Here is a 16,847-nt window from a genome sequence, read left to right on the forward strand (position 1 = left end):
TATGGTTTCAGTGTTGTTTTTATTCCTTAATTTATTTTTCCCACTTCCTAGACTCCTCCTCTTCATTCCCACAGATCACGGAGAATTTACTCTTCAAACAAGAGTAGGTTCCCAGCGACCCCAGTAGTGGGAGACCATCTACTGTCAGTTGACAAGGGAAGGAAGCAATTCCAGTCCCACACTTGTTTGCAGGGAAGACTAGAGTGTCCCTTGCCCAGATGCCTCATTATTCCCAACCAGCCATGTATTTGGGAGGGCTGGGCACTCACCGCCATGTCCGACCCAGCTTCCTCTCTCAAACATGATGCCCCACATCCATCACATCAGCTCAATCCAGAAGGGTAACTGCCAGGACTTTCTTACATGTGGGAAAGGGAGAAGGGCATAAAGAATGTTAACTTGTGGAATTGCCTTAGGATTTTTACCTCTTGGGGGTAAGCTGGGACAGAAAGTCCCCACGGGCATGTGATAGGCCAAGAAGGTTTCTGAGGAAACCATAGTGGGGTGGCCAGAGGAGCACTGGACTCCAAGTCCAGTGCTCTCCCTTTGGGCTCTGGAGCCACCACCAGATAACCAGCTGATCACACTGGGCAAGACCCTTTTCCTCTTTGGACCTCAGTCTCTTAATTCACAAAACACTAGATTGTATCAGCTCTTGGGATTCCTTTAAGTTCTAAGGACCAATGAACTCTTCCATGCCTCTAGATGTTATGGTTTCCAGATCAGCAGTACCAGTAGCATGAGCTGGTCAAGTGTCCCTGTCCTTCCTACTGGACACAGAGGGAGTCTACTGGAGGTTTTGGGGGGGGGGCGGGGACAGGATCTGAATCTTTTTAGGATGGTAGGGTTTTGAAGTTTGAAGAGATGTTTGCAATCATCTCATCCTTAGCCCTCTCTCCCTTTCCCCCAGAGTATGAAGGACTTGCCCAAGGTCACACAGTGAGTTAGTGACCAAGTCAGGGAGGGGGCCAAGGCCACTTCCTAGGATGCTGTTTGGGATTTATTATGCATCTACACCCTGGCTCAGGCATTTCTGTGTCCAAAGTCCATCCCTTGTGTGTTCCTGAGGAAGGTGGCTCAGGGTGGGACATGGAGGACGCCTTTCCTAGATGACACCCTTGAGCCTCCTCCATCCATGGAAATGATAGATGGCGATGGGAAGGGCACATGGGCTCCTTTCCACAAGGGGATTAACCCCCACACCACAGACCATGTCAAGAGGGGGCAGAGGAGATGTGGCCAGGCATTAGAAGCATCTGGAGGGCTTTCCCCTGCATCTCTGTCTCTCCTGGTCTCCATCTCTTCCAGGTCTCTCCTCACTGCCAACATACTACCTCTCCCTCCGTCTCCCCAACCCATTCTTTGCTCTTCTGAGTCTCTGCCATTGATCTCTAGCCTCTATCTTATTCTTCTCCCTTCTTCCACTTGCCAACCACACCACGTACAACATCCAGGTGAGTCCACTTCTGCTGAAGAGTTCCAATGGACTCAGACCTGGAGCTGAGCTGGCGGCCCCCAACCCCACCTGGAACACACAAGGAGCTGGTGGGGAACTGTCTATGCAGGATTGCCTTCTGGCTCCATCCCAGGAGCCTCCAAATCCCTTGTCTTTGTCCTTCTCCCCCAACCCAGATGCCTCCTGCCTCCTCTCTCTTCCCTCTACTCTCTTGTCTCCATTCTTGTTCTCCCTGCGACTCTCTGCCTTCCCCAGTCCCTTTCTGGTCCTGAAAAAGTCATTAACAGACCAGACCAGTCTCTTCCCAAGACAAGTTAATTTTCCAGGCCAGTCCCGGGGCCAGAGCACATGCCTTCCCCCATCACGGTGGCAACCACAAAATTGGGTGACTTGAAAGGAAGTCTTTCCGTCCCTCCCTCTTTCCCTGCCCGAATTTCTCTCCTCTCCTTTTTCTCTCTGTACCTTCCTCCTTCAGTCTTTCTAAATGTAGCCATTGAGGACATGACTCCAAATACCACCTTTGCTTTTTGCCTTTGGGTTCAGACACCCAGAGGGAAAATGGTGGGCACCGGAAGGGGAGGAACCAACTGTCTACTCTGGTCAGTGACCCCAAGCTCTGTCGTGACATGATATGTACTTGCACTTCTGTTTGTCATGTTTCTGACTCGGGCTTTTTGGAAAGCAACATCCCTGTGGTCAGAATACAAATGCCAACTTTCTTTGCTTATAAAAAATGTACAGTAAAATGTACAGTTTAAAAAAACAAAACCAACTACACTTCTTGGGAGAGAGAGAGAAAAAAAAGAACATTCTCATATCTGTGAATGTCTGCTGTTCATTTCTCTGGAAACTGGGGTTTTCTGAAGGTGGTTTTGAAGTGGCATTTTCTCTTTGCACCTGTGTCTGTTACTGCCTGGTGGGAGCCTGCTTCCCAAGTTCATGTATATGATGGGAGTCTTCTGAAATAAGAAAGAATGGGGTCGTCCTTCTGAATTAAAGAATGGTTGAGGGATCTGGAGTGAAGCTCCAGGAGAAGAAGGAATGGTCCATCCTCAGCTATTCTGACTGTCCCACCTGGTACCTCTCCGGACCTCAAATACCCTGCCTCTTTTTTCCTAACTGTGGCCACCACCACACTTAGCCACTAGGGGCGCACGGATCCCTCCCACCCATTTTGGTGGAGCCCTGAATGACACTTTTTCAAAAGGGTCTTTTACTGGGAAACTGGGACCATAAACCAAAGCATCAACTCAAAGTATAGAAATGAATGAACTTCTGGAAGAGAGCTTCCCAACCTTAGCTACATCTAATGGCCAGATCAGCACCGTCAGCTAGGAATAAAGTGTGATCCACAGTCATTTTGAATTTTCCAGTAGCTGCACTAAAGCAAGTATAGAGAAACAGGTGAAATCAATTGTCATAATATATTTTAGCTAATCCAGTATATCCAAAATATTATTATTTCAATGTGTAATCACTATAAAATTATAAATATGACATTTACGTTTGGTTCCCACACCCACCCCGCCCCCCAAGCAAAGTTTTGGAAATCTAGTGTGTTTTTTACACTCAGAATAAATCTTAGTTCAGACTAGCCACATGTAAAGTGCTTAAGAGCCACAGGTGGCTGGTACTGGTCACCGTATTGAAAAGTGTGACTCTAGACATGTAATGATTGACTTTCAAGTGCGTCTTTGGGAAGGGGAAGGAAACTAACAAGTTATTGAGCACCTACGGTTTCCAGGTACTGTAGGGGGTACTTGACAGCATTTCTCACTGAGGCCTCACTGAAGCCTCTCCAAGTAGATGTTATGATGCTGATTTAACAGAAGGATTAAGTAACTTGTCCAAGGTTACACAGTTAAGTCTGGCTGAAAAGCCTTCGCTCTTTCCATAACATAGCGATGTTCTCTTTTCCTCCCTTCAATCCATTATAGGTTGTATTTTAGAATGATGGAAGTACTCAGATTTACAGCCTAATCTGGAAGCTCTTGGTTTGGCCTCCACATCCGGTAAAATTCTCAGAATGTTGACTCCAGGCAAGGGCCCCTTTGTTAAGAGGTTTCCACTGAATTTGCACTGGCCTTTCGGGCCCTTCTCGGCCTATGACACATTCCCTCCACTGGCCAGGAAGATTTCCCCAGGCTTCAGAGGTCCTGCTCAGACCACCCTGGTGATCACCCCTTTTCCTGACCTGGTGACTTCCAGGAGGCCCCTTGTTTAACAACTTCCCACCTCCAGTGTCACCTAGTCCCCTCTGCCATGAAAATCTGTAACTTCATCCTCCTAAGACAGAAAGCCTCACACCAGCTCACTCAAATGACCACACCTATCTTTCCACCTCTTCCTCTTCCTAAACTCTAGTCCTTACCAGGAGAAGGGCTTACCCACCCAGGTCCTTTTTTCTCATAGAGAAAAACTTCAGTTCTTGGATGTTTTGCAAAGAAAAGGTAGCTGATACACTCTCAGCCCAACCAAATTATTAAGATTTCTGACCAATAGTCCAACCCCCATTTCCCCAAATTCTTTTTTGTTCAATGTTTGTTTATTGGGGTGCCTAGGTGGATCAGTTGGTTGAGTGTCTGACTTTGGCTCAGGTCATGATCTCACAGTTTGTGAGTTCAAATCCTGTATTGGTCTTGCTGCTGTCAGTGCAGAGCTCACTTCCTATCCCACGTTCCCCTCTCTCTACCCTTCCCTCATTCGTGCTCACTCTCTCTCAAAAATAAATAAAACATTAAAAATAATAAAATAAAACAAAATAGAATGAAATGTTTATTTATTTTGAGAGTGAGAGAGAGAATGTGCTCATGCACGAGCAGAGGAGGGGCAGAGAAAGAGGGAGAGAGAGAATCCCAAGCAGGCTCTGAGCTGTCAGCATAGAGCCTGATGTGGGGCTCGATCTCAGCAACCCAGCGATCATGACCTAAGCAGAAATCAAGAGTCAGGCACTTAACTGACTGAGCCACCCAGGTGCCCCTCCCCAAATTCGTGATAATGCTACATTCTTCAGCTTCCATTCATCAGTTTCCCCTCAGAGGAGACACTTTTCATTTTTCCATCAAAACACTGTTGAAACTCCAAAAGAAATGACACACATACTTTTTTTTTTTTTAAGGGATATCATTTCCAGCCAGGTAAAAGGAAGGTCATTGTCTCAGATTTACCCCTTTGAAAACCAGTAATAAGTTCTCTCCCAAAGTCTGTAGGTACTGAATTTTCCTAAGCAGGACCTGAGTCCTTCTGTGTCTTCTATTTTGTGTTGTCTATCTGTCTGCAGGGAGGGTCTGAGCCAGGCAAGGGCTTCCTATGTTCTTGCTGCCATTGTGATCGCTACAAACTGCTGCTGTAAAATCGACACCCTTCTTCAAAAGATGAGACTTGGCAGACATCGGAAGAAAACCCAGCACATGGTTTTAAATAGCACACCTCGATCCTCAAACCCAGCCGCTCCCTACGATGCGGTTGGCAGCAGGAAGTTTGTTGTGACAAGGCTTCTCACGGGAACACACCTGAGATTTCTACCTTTGCATGATAGAAGCAGACCCATCCACGTTGCTCTCCCAACACCTAAAAGGAACCCAGCTCCCTTCACAGTTTAAAAGTAACTGTTTTTGCCTTAAACTCAAGATCTTAGTTTCTGACCTTCTGTGATCTATTTAAGTTTTCCCACCTCACAGCTGGTCAGTGTTTTACTACAAGACTCAGGGTTTCTCTTCCTTGCAGCCTCTGGAAGAGGGAATTGCCATGTTTCCCAACGAACCGTAGAGCAGAGCCTGCCTTTACGTCTCAAGCTACCCTGTGATGTCCCTCATGGCCATTTAGCATATTTTGACGGGTGCAGCCATCTTGCCCGGCGGCCTCATTTTGGAAGCTTGGCATCTTTCATCAGCTCACCAACTCTAGGCAATTGGCCCCAGGTGGCAGGCTCCTGCCTGGCTATTTTCCTGGTCTTGTTGGGATCCTTGAGTTTCTGGTTCCTTCAGCCAGCAGTCGAATGTGAACGAGAGCCAAGGTTCTCTGCCAGCATCTGGAGTCTCTGTGGGGCTGGGGCAAGAGAGATTTCATTCTCTCATCCCTTTCTGAGCTGTCAGTGGATCTTGCAGGCACCTACTTCATTTCTTAGTGATGAGGGGGTGAAGCTGGAATTTCACCCATCTCCATGGGATCCCCAAACCCATCTGGTCCACCGCCAGTCAGCCCACTGACCAGCCTCCCACAGCCCCAGGCTGCTCTGTCCAGCTGCCCATTTGGTTAAGTGATGATGAGCACACCCCCTCTTCTTTTACCACCTCCTCTGTACCATGTGTTTATGGGTGCTCCCTGGCACACCCAGCAGCGAGTCTAGCATTTATACATGTTGCAGAAGTGAGCTTTTTTTTTTTCCCTTTGACATCCCCTGTGCTGTAATGGAGATAGCCCTTAACCGTAGTTACCTCTGTTAGCTGAACTTCCTGATACTGTTCCCACTTTATGAAGGAAAACTTCAGAGCCTTACACCTCCATCACTGACTGGGCATGTCCTGATATGAAGAAGTATCTTGTTCACTGACTGAGAAGGAGTATTATGAAGAAGAAGGGGGTTGAGATCTCAGTTACATCCAGTGATCCTGAATGTTTACTCCTGGGTTCTCTGTTACACCCTTTCCACCCAGTCCTCTGGGGATCTCTGGAGGATTATAATTCTGCCCATCATTTCTGCCCATCTACCGAGGATGGGCCTTTTGCCTTACCTACCCAGACTAATTATGGGAAAGTTTTATCCCTTCATTAGGTTGATACAAGGTTAGCATTTTCCAAATGGATATTAAGCTGCAAAATTAAATTGCTAACAATAACTGACATTACTGACATTTTCCTATGTGCCATGCACTGTTCTAAGAGCTTTTTCTATAATCTCAATTTACCATCAAAACAATGCAGTGAAGTAGGTATTATTATTAACATTTCCATTGGAGAAGCTAAGGTAGAGAGGGGTTAAATAACTTGCACAACATCACATAGTTAAGTGAGTGGCAGAGTTGGATAAACATTCAATAAATGGATTTGCACTGAAGTTACCTGCAGAGCTGCAGAGGTGAACAGAAACACAGTTTGCTGGATTCCATGTCAAAGGCCTGAATCCTGGTGTGTGAACCTTGAATTTGAGAAGACTGAATCCAGCAGAAAAAGTGAGAGAGGTGGATAAATCAGAACTGCGTGGATTCGACATGCATTTGCTGACCTGCTGTGTGCCCCACACTGTGCCTGGTTTTAAAATAAATAAAAATAAAAGGACAGGACACTGTGCATGCCCTTGAGGGCCTTCCATGTTTCCCTGAGGGACAAGGACATGAGCTAGTTTCTGGATCTCTGATTTTACAAAGATGGGTCTGTTTTCATTTATTTTAAGATGATATATAGCTTTGAGGAACCCGCTATCCAGGAGGAGATGGATGGATGAATGGACGAATGGATTGGCCAGGGCCATAAGCCCAAAGTGGCATCTCTGGCTGGAAGAATTAACTAGATTGTAAGTTCCAAAGGAACCTGACATGGGGAGTGACCGACTGGGCCAAACAGGTGCCAAGTCAGGAATGAAATCCTGTTTCTTGTAAAGCAAGGGTGGAAGGAAGCAAGTGGCTCTCACAGGAGCTTTTGAAGCAGGGTGGGAAGCAGGATGGAGAGAACAAAGCAGGCCCTAAAGAGGGGCAGTTGCAGAGAACTTGGGGGGAGAGGTCCTGAGTAACTTAAGGCAAGTACAATTGTTTCTGTGGGTGAGGGGCCATTCAGTGGGAGGAACTGGACTCAGCCATTTCTTGGCTCCCATTTCCTTTCTGGTAGTCTCAATGGTAAGTGCGGACTTTGCTAAGTATGCCCAAGAAGTACCATGTAGTTCTACAGATGACACCTCAGACTGGAAAAGGCAGAGTGATAATAGTCATTATTATTAATGATATGCATCGTTGAAAACATTAGTGTAAATTACAGAGAATTAGTGATGATATTAGACATCTCAGACTCAGAGAATCTCAGGGCTGCCAGAGCTATCAGATGCCATCCACTCGAGCCTCCCTCAATGGGTATTAGAATCTCCTGTTCAATATCCATGGAAACTGTTATTAATCTTATTATAAGCAAGACGGTGCATGATGAATTTCAGAATTCACCCCAGGCAGGAAGTGGCTCCCTGAACTCCAATCAGATCAAGGCCCAATGGTTATGGTTCCGTGTTCCTGGAGGGCCCTTGTGGAGTCATCATTTCTGCCTTCACAAGAAATCCAGACGCCAGACAGAAAGCAGCTGTGGCCAGAATAGTGGTAGGAAACTGGGTACAGAGCCGGGACTTTGGCTGGGAAAATCTCAGAGTGGGAGAACGCTGTTCCCTTGACAAATAAGCCCTGGTCTTCATGACTCTGAGAAAAAGCAGGAGGCAGGAAAGGGGCAGGAAGCACATGGGAGCTTCTGTAGCCCCTAATGCTCCTTCACGTTCCAAGATCCTCAATCCCATCAGCAGCCAGGAGGACCTGAAAAACCTCTGACCTCTGACCTCACCCCGGGCTCCCTCATTTATCATCTCCCCAATCCCTGCGCACCCTTTATCCTTGTTCCAGGTCTGGCATAAAAGCCAAAATCTAACAAGGGGGATCTGGAATGACATAAATACCACCACCAAGCCCTCCCACCCATCTCCTCCATTTCTTGGGGTTAACAGACATTTTCCCTTCTAGGATATAAATGCTCATGGGAAGACTCTGCCAGATGCCAGGTAAATCACCCAGGGACAGGCTGGATCACTTGAGTTAGGGGTGAGCTCTTCCCAGTGGGGTGGTAGGAGGACTTGGGGCAGCCCATTGACCAGCCCTCTCCATATTTCCTTAACATCCAGGTCTTCTCCAGCACAAACATGATGAGGAGTGGCTCCCAGTTTGGTCTTTACTTCTCACATTAGTCCCAGCTGAAATAAAGAAAGGATGTTAGAGAAATGTTCCACTCCATCCGGCGGTGCATGGCTGGGCAGGCCCCTTGGGTAGAGCTGACACTTCACAGTTGCTTCAGGGAGAAGTGAGGTACAACAGAACACATGGCTGGGGATAGGGTGACCTCCACGCAAAGAGCCTGGCTTCCATGATGAAAGTACATGGAGAGGACTGTGGGTCACTCCAGAGGTCTGGGAGGATGTGTGGAGGACCCTAACTGCCATCGAGTAAAGGAGTCTAATTCTTCCTTGATCCTCACATGTTTTGTGGGGTTCTGAAGAGACTCTGCCTTCTGAGGAATCTTGCAAACAGGGTTAGGTTAGTTCAGCCTTGTCTAGTATCATTAGGGAAGCAGAGGTTGGGATTTTTCTGGGACGTTTTCTCTTGTGGAGGTCTGTGCCAGGTATGAGAAAACAAGATACTCTTGCCTGAGCCCCTCCACCTTTGGTTTGGGGTAGAAAACAAGACAGAGGGGTCTGAGACCAGAGTATCTGATTCCAGGGGTGGCCAACTGGGCTTTATTCCCTACATCAGCTTTGTCTGCAGAGTGTGGGAGAGAAAGGCAAGTGGAATCATTTGAGATATATACAGTCCACAGCAGGTCCAGGGACATTGTACAGCATCCCACTGTTTCAGGTAAATTCTTTCGCATAGATTATCCTGACTTCCATTCCATTTCTTTTTAAAGTTGTTTTATTTATTTATTTTGAGAGAGAGAGAGAGAGAAAGAGATGCAGAGAGAGAGAATCTCAAGCAGACTCTGAACTACCAGCATGGAGCCCTACTCGGGGCTCTAACTCACAAACCGTGAGATCATGACCTGAGCCAAAACCAAGAGCCAGATGCTTAACCGACTGAGCCACCCAGGCATTTCATGCCTTCCATTCCTTACCTAAAAACTCAGACTTACACAGAACTTTCCCCAGTTTAGAGATTTTCCAACCTGAGGATGCAAGTTGTTTATTTGGTCTTTTTTCCAAGTTCTTATAAAACTTATGGAGCAGAAGGGGATCTCAGATGAAACCTTCAGACCCCAGAACTGATGTTCCCATCATACCAAACCCCCTCGACACACACGCACTCAGCCATTACAGTGATGCCTGCCTGCTGTACAAAATAGAAGTGAGGCCGAGAAGATAGCCAAGGAGGGAAAGAAAATATCCACACAGCAAGAGAACAGTCAAGTCTGGGAGAGACACAAAGGATATAGGGCTCTAGAGAGTTGCAGCATGAGGCTGAGAAGGGTGGCTTTGCCAGGAATTTTCCATGAGAGAGTATAAGGCTCTATCAGCCCTCCAGTGCCAGACCAGGTGGGACAGGGGTCAGAGACCATAGTCTGCTATTGGTTAAACAAAGGAAGTGGGAGGTGAGAGGGATCAGGCAAGCACCAGTAGGGAAGAGGTGAGGGGCATAATCATAGGAAAAATTGGGGGGACAAAGCTGTACGGGTCCAGGGTATGGGTCCAGCCTATCTTCTATCCACATCTAGAAGGGGGCACAAGAGCAGAGGCCCGGGATGGGGCTCCACCTGGAGTGTCCCTGTGGGCCCTCTCCCTAGGGAAGCTAGGAGGCAAGCAGCTCCCCACCCTGCCCCCACACTCTGAGGTCCTTTTCAGGATTTGAGTGTTTGTGCTGTATATGTTTTGAGGCTCTTATTCTTCCCTGTGGGAAGGCAAAGGCACCTGGCCCCATAGAGGAAGAGAGGTTCGCTGGGATATCAAAACTTAGTGAAGGAGGAAAGGACAGGCTTCTCCGTGAGCACTAGAGGCTCTAAGGCATAGCCCCACCATCAAATCCACTTGTCTTTTACAGGTTTTCATGTAGGGATGACTGGACACCAAATGAGTAGAGAATTACTGAGGGTGGTGAGCCCCTGGCCCTCCAGATTATTCCAGGGCAAATTTATTGAGGGGAGAGCTGTTGCACAGAAGAGGAGAAGTCTTTGAGGAAGGTTTACGGAATCTGAGTTGGCCTTGAAGTAGCTAGGGAAGAGCAGACTCAGGGCTCTCCCCTGTTGGCTGTTGAGACGCCATGGATAGCAAAGCTCTTTGAAGAATCCAAAGGACTGTCCAAGCAGGGAAGAGGAAACTCCTGTCATTTCCCAAACAGAGCAGTAAGCATCCATGTGCTATTCTTCATAATCCTCACCCATGACACAAGGTTAGGTCACCCATTTTACCACCTAGAAAACTGAGACACAGAGAGGATAAACAATGTGCTGCAAGTCATAGAACTAGTTAGGGGAAGAGCTGGGTAATCTAATCATTGGAGTTGCCCAAAGTTACCTAACAACAGCAGCAGCCATTAGAATCTCAATGAATTAGGGGCGCCTGGGTGGCTCAGTCGGTTAGGTGTCTGATTTCAGCTCAGGTCATGATCTCACGGTTCGTGGGTTCGAGCCCCGCATCGGGCTCTGTGCTGATGGCTAGCTCGGAGCTTGGAGCCTGTTTCGGATTCTGTAGCTCCCTCTCTCTCTGGCCCTCCCCTCCTCATGCTGTCTCTCTCTCTCTCTCTCAAAAATGAATAAAACATTAAAAAAAATCTCAGTGAATTATCTGGAAGGAATCATAACATGCAAGCTATGAGGGTTAAAGGACACATAACATTAAAAAATGGAAGACATGGAGAAATCTATTGAACAGATATTTAATGCCTTCTCTGTGCCTGTCTCAGTGTCTGTATTATGAAAAGTAGAAGGCTGCCCCCTAAGCCCTTAAACATCCTGACAAACTGAGGCGTAATTTTTTTGATTTTGCTTGCTCAAATGTGGGGATTGGAGAGAGGAATAAGCCAGCAGGCCCAATAGGGCAAGCGCACTGCATACCTCTCCTTCAAGAGAGTGGAGTCTTCCTCAGTATTCTCATCTGTAAAATGGCCATGGCATCTCTCTACCTCCAAGGATATCCATGTTTGTAAATCGCAGAGCTCTATGTTGCTCCACAAACAACCCACAGCATTTGAGAAATCACCAATTCATGATGATTAATGACATGGATCAATGGTAACACTGCTGTAAATTACAGAACACTAATGATTATGCAGGTATTAGGCCCAGAGTCTTGGGGCTGGAAAGATCAGAGGTCTCCAAGTAAGCCCTCCTCTGCTCATCAATATCCCTGCCAGGGGGTTATTATTCTGATTACAAATGATTCCATACTTTTAATTTATAAGTCCTCCAAGAACAAGAACACATGAACTCATTCCCTGTGCCCCGATGAACTCGGTGCTTAATGATTATGGCTCTAGCTTTGTACAGGCTCTACCATTCCTGCTCCTTAGGAGACCCCAGAGTCATTACTGAAAACAACTCCCAGAATATTCCATGGTCCTCACTGGAGGAGAAAAGCACAGAGCAAGGGCCCCAACATGGGAGGCCTAGGGATTGTTCTCTTGCCAGATCAGTTCTGGTCTCCATGGCACATGGGCAAAATGAGACAGGAAGAGGGGACAGGGCATGGGGCAACCTCCAGAGCCCCGACAAGTGAATGTTTTTTCCTCAAGGACTTTCACTACCAACTGTGAGATCCAGGAAATTTGCCCACCCTCTGCCAGCTGCGCAGCCCAGCCTAGTGACAGGATACCTGAAATCTTGGGTCCCCACTCTGAGGATAACCACCCCCTCCCACCGGTAATCTGTTCCTTATTAATTTTCCCATTATCCTTCGTCAAGGACTACGAGAACCAAGTTTCAAAAATAGTAATGAGATCCCAGGACCTCAATATGAATCATTTACCCCCCTTCACACCCACCCTAATGGCCTGACCTTCTGGAGGGTAAATTTGTCCCTTTGGTTCTTGCCCTATTCCCATGTGGAAGCTCAGAGAAAGCCCTGCCAGGTGTCTAGCAAACCGACTGGTGTCAGGTCCCTCCTTGAGATTCTGAGCAGCATTCTTCAAAGAGGGAACGGGGGGGAGCCAGGGATACCCCTTATAATCCCGCCTTCCACCCCAGCCTCCCCTCATTGCCCACTTGTCTGTGGCACAAATACTGTGCACCTGGTTTGGATGGAAGGAAAAAAAAGGACCATCCTAATCTCCTGACCCTGCACACCAATCACACAAGTCCTGGCAGTCAAGGTCATAACGCCTTTATTAAATCTGTCTACCCAATCTGAGGTCTGAGGGGCTCAGTCACCTCTGCGTGACTGGCCAGGCCCCTTAACCCCACAGGCCTTCTTCATGGAAGGGCAGTTTTAAGGAACAAGATAATGCACAAAAAGAGGGAGAATATACTCATGGGAAGAGCCAAGTTTCCACGTTGATGGTAAATGGAAGAGCCTTTGGGTGCGCAGTGAGCTTTGAGGAGGGCACGGGACCCATCCTCTTCACTGCTACAAGAGCCCGCAGTGGGGTTCCTGCTCACGCCCAGCCCTCTCTACTTAGGGATCCTGTGGGCCTCGACCTTGAAGGGACCTTGACCCATGAGGGCCTTGTCTTTGTCTTCTCCTGCTGCCTGGACCAAGCTCCGCTCTCCGCAGTGAAGGGAGAATACTGAGCATCTTGAGGGGGAGACGAGTGCGGCAACGGGTCCTACTAGCAGACTCTCTTCCAGGTAGCTAACACATGGGTGAAGGCAGGGAAGGCACGAGCGAGGAAGGTCCCGCTGGGAATGCAGACTCCTGAAAGGTGACTTTCTAGTTCCTAGAAGACGACCGCGTGCACAAATAGAGTCCAGGCTCTTGGTTATGCTTGACCGATGATCATCGACAGTGACCAGTCCTGTGAAGGCAAAAGGAAATAAACTTGATGTACAGAAAGGCGGCCGGTGGGCGGAAAACTCGGCCAAGTTAAAACTACAAGCAGTGCATGCAACACCTGCTTTCAAAAGACACTCCCATTCGCATGGAGGTTCTGACTTAGGAGTTACTATTCCGTCGCGTTTCAGGTGAGAGCAAATGTTTGCAAGGGCTTCCCCCCCTTCCCCCACCCAGCTTAGATGGGAGCCCCTGACCTTGCCCAGGTGGTCTCCAGACCCCAAGCCTCCACCCCTCACGCTGGGAAAGGAGGTGAGAAACGGGATAGGGAAGGGAGCCACGAAGGAACGTCCGTCAAACCCCGGGGGAGCCAGTCTACGAGATGAGATGAGAGGGGCTGCTGGGGTCCTCGCCCGGCCCCGGGGGGGGGGGGGGGGGGGGGGGGGGAGGGCGCGGTTCTGCCAGGCTAGTCCCAGCCCTCGGAGTCCTGTGCTCCTCCACCGCCTGCAGGGGGCGACTCCTCGGAAAGGGGAGAATGGAATCCTTTCGCGGGAGACCAAACATAGAGGTAAAGGGAGAAAAAGCGGGGCGGAGTTGCGAGGGGAGGGGGCTCAGCCCTGCTACGCGGGGGCCACGCCCTGACGGGGCAGAGCGGTGGCTTTGGCGACGCCAAGGCCGCAGCTTCTGCAACCAACCTGAGGTAAGGGAGGGGGCGCCCAGTTCCCCACATCCTGGGCCTCGGGGTTTTTCCTGCATCCTTAAGGCAGTCCTGATCTTCCTTGGACAGGGAGGGTGCGTATAAGCCGGGTTGTCAGGGGAGACAACTCTGATGCATCCCGGAGTAACTAAGCCAGACGCTGCCCGAAATCAACCGCCACCTGCCTGGGCTCTGGCCGTTGGCCACGCCCATCTCCCAGCCCCCGAAGCCCTCGTCCAATCAGAGGCCAAGCCCCTCCCACTACCCGCTCCGCCCGCAGAAAGTCCGCAGCCTGACAACGGTCCTGAATTTGGCAGTTGAGCGTGAGAGTGAAAAGAGGGCTTGGAGTCCGCGAGGTGAGGGGGCTGCCTAGGAACGTCCGCCCTCGGGGCAGGTGTGGCAAGTGGAAGGAGACAGAGCCCCAGGCACGCCGGAACGGGGGTCAGCCCCAGCCTGGCCTCTCTGGGCAGGGTCTCCTGCTTTATATTTGCCAGGCCCTGGAATCACAGGATTTCCTGCTTCCTGAGTCCTCACTTGTGTTTTTCTTTTTTAATGTTTTATTTATTTTTAGGAGAGAGAGAGAGAGACAGTTGAGCAGGAGAGGGTCAGAGAGAGAGGGAGTCACAGACTGAAACAGGCTCCAGGCTCTGAGCTGGCAGTCAGCACAGAGCCCGACGCGGGGCTCGAACCCACGAACCACGGGATCATGACCTAAGCGAAAGTCGGACGCTTAACCGACTAAGCCACCCAGGCGCCCCTTGGTTTTTATCTTATTTCAGAGGAAAGCACCATCCAGAAGGCACTTGGCCTGAGGTCTCCCAAGAGTTAGGGGCACAGCTGCATTTCAGACCCTACTACGGCCATTTCTGACATTTCCAACCGACCAAAGACCCTCTACTAGAGAGAAATGCTTGACCAGGCTCATCCAGCTCATGGGGCCTCGGACCCCTGAAGAAAGCTTTGCCATTGTCTCCCTCTCCCTGCTGCAAGGCCTGGGGAACCAGTTTCTCACTCACACCCGCAGAGGCTAGTTGGAGGGGGTCATCTGTTAATATTTCCTGGGCACTTATTTTGAAAGACTCCCTCCTGGAAAATTCAACATGCATCATCATACCTGAGCATCCCATATTCCTTTTTAAAAAATCAACTGAATTCACATACAAGTCGCCATTTTTTTTTATTTTTTAATTTTTTTTAAAAATTTTTTTAAATGTTTTATTTATTTCTAGGAGAGAGATAGAGACAGCATGAGCAGGGGAGGGTCAGAGAGAGAGGGAGTCACAGACTCTGAAACAGGCTGCAGGCTCTGAGCTGGCTGTCAGCACAGAGCCCGACGCGGGGCTCGAACCCACGAACCGCGAGATCATGACCCAAGCGAAAGTCGGACGCTTAACCGACTAAGCCACCCAGGCGCCCCTACAAGTCGCCATTTTAATGTATACAATTCAATGACTTTTACTACCTTCACAATGCTGTGCATCCATTACCACTTTTGAATTCCAGAGCATTTTGTCACTCCCCACAAAAGAAGCCCCATCCAAGCTAAGCGATCACTCCCTATTCTTCCTTTTCTTTGGCTCAGAGCAACTGCTAAGCCACTTTCTGGTTTTGATGGATTTACCTCTTCTGGACACTTCACGGACATAGGATCACACAACCTATGATTTTTTGTGTCTGGCTTTCTTTTACCTAGTATAGTGTTTTCTCCATGTTGTAGCATGAACCAGTACTTCATTCTTTTTAAGGCTAAAGAGTATTCCACTACATGAATATACCTTATTTTGTTTATCCATTCACGTTGATGGACGTTTTTGGTTTTCACGAATAACTCTGCTATAAACATCTGTGTATAGATGTTTTTTTGTTTGAATGTATATTTTCAAAATTTTTGGATATACACTTGGGAGTGGAATTGCTGGGTTATATGGCAATCCTGCGTTTAACTTTTTGAGGAGTTGCCAAAATGCTTTCCAAAGTGGCTATACCATGTTAAATTCCTGCCAGCAATGTATGAAAGTTCAGGTTTCTCCTCATCGATGCTAGTTATTTTCATTTTTTAAAAGAGCTTATAGCCATCCTAATAGGTGTGAAGTGGTATCGCACTGTGGTTTTGATTTGCATTTCCTTTGTTGTTGTTGATTTGTTGCATGACTTTTCCAAACTAGTTTTGTACAGTTTGTATCCTATGACAGTTTGCCATGTGTGGTCACTGAAGTCTGTTCTGTTAGATTTATGGTCAGCTAGTGATTTCACAGAAATTTCCTTAAATACTTGGAACTAAAAAAACAAAACCAAAAACTTTCCAGTCTTGATGGATGGCATGTGTGTGCATATGTGTGTGTGTTGGGTATTCAACACTCAGCTAGACAGCTTACGACTGTACCTTAGCCGTCACTTCCTGCTTGTGCAGTGCCTGAAGGTTAGTCAGAGATAAGAGCTTAGGGCCTTCTCAGGTCTTTTCTGAGCCTGGGGTATTTGCATGGCTTCCTAGATTCCCAGAAATATGCGGCAGCGTTCCAAAAATCCTTATTCTCATTCCCTAGTGTTTCCTTTCCAGGCTTTTGGCTGGACTATTGTTTCCTCCAACTGTTATTCCTTGCCTGGGGAAGCAGCAGCTCACACATTTGAGTTTAAGTATTTTTGACACATTCTCCCTGGGTGGCTGCTTCAACCCTGGGATAGTTCTGAGTTAGGTGAAATACAGCCAGCTCTTTGAGACAGCTCTTCCAGGAGCCACCAGACAGGTCAAGACAAAACCCACAATTGTTTGAGAATAAGGTCTGTTCCCTCTGGTGCCAGGTACATCCTGGAAATACCAACTGTTGCCTTCAGGCCACTTCCAAGCTGAGGGGTGGGAGATAGTGCCAGGTACGTTAAAATGTCTTATTTTATTGAGACTCCTATGTGTTTTTCTTGAATAATCATTCCCGCACTTGCTGTATGACATTGATTGGATTCCAGAGTCCCAAAAATGTTGATTCTCACAGTTTTTGCCAGATTATTCATTGCTTTGGTGGAGGAACAGACTTTTGAAGCTCCAT

The 16,847-nt window shown here is 48.0% G+C and overlaps 1 long non-coding RNA gene across 1 annotated transcript; it reads right to left on the reverse strand.

Annotated features, from left to right (window-relative positions):
• Window positions 1-12,487: 12,487 nt before the first annotated feature.
• LOC120238737 lies at window positions 12,488-13,990 on the reverse strand. Its single transcript, XR_005530301.1, has 2 exons — window positions 13,805-13,990; window positions 12,488-13,134 (listed from the first exon to the last, which is right to left on the reverse strand). It is a non-coding gene; the product is annotated as an uncharacterized LOC120238737 (long non-coding RNA).
• Between the last annotated feature and the right edge of the window lie 2,857 nt (window positions 13,991-16,847).

This window comes from Hyaena hyaena, unplaced genomic scaffold (genome assembly GCF_003009895.1).
Source record: "Hyaena hyaena isolate Hyena2069 unplaced genomic scaffold, ASM300989v1 scaffold_211, whole genome shotgun sequence".
NCBI classification, from domain to species: domain Eukaryota; kingdom Metazoa; phylum Chordata; class Mammalia; order Carnivora; family Hyaenidae; genus Hyaena; species Hyaena hyaena.